A 389-nucleotide genomic window follows, 5' to 3' on the forward strand; every position below is an offset into this window, starting at 1 on the left:
TAGAAGCACCTAACCCTGATTGTAAGCCTAAAACAGATATTTCCTGAAAAGTTATCCCTAAATTCTGATTGGTTGATAGGAATGTTTCAGACAGGCATACTTAATCCAGCCTGTCTGAAAACCTGTGCTGACCAGTTGTCCCCAATTTTCACACATATCTTCAATAGATCACTGGAGCTGTGCGACGTCCCCTTATGCTTCAAACGCTCCACCATCATCCCCGTCCCAAAGAAACCCAAAATTACTGGACTTAATGACTACAGACCTGTGGCTCTAACGTCTGTGGCCATGAAATCATTTGAAAGACTGGTTTTGGCTTATCTGAAGGACATCACTGGACCCTTACTGGACCCCCTGCAGTTTGCCTACCGAGCAAACAGGTCTGTGGA

This window comes from Sinocyclocheilus rhinocerous, unplaced genomic scaffold, assembly GCF_001515625.1.
Source record: "Sinocyclocheilus rhinocerous isolate Xijiao unplaced genomic scaffold, SAMN03320098_v1.1 scaffold1580, whole genome shotgun sequence".
NCBI lineage: Eukaryota > Metazoa > Chordata > Actinopteri > Cypriniformes > Cyprinidae > Sinocyclocheilus > Sinocyclocheilus rhinocerous.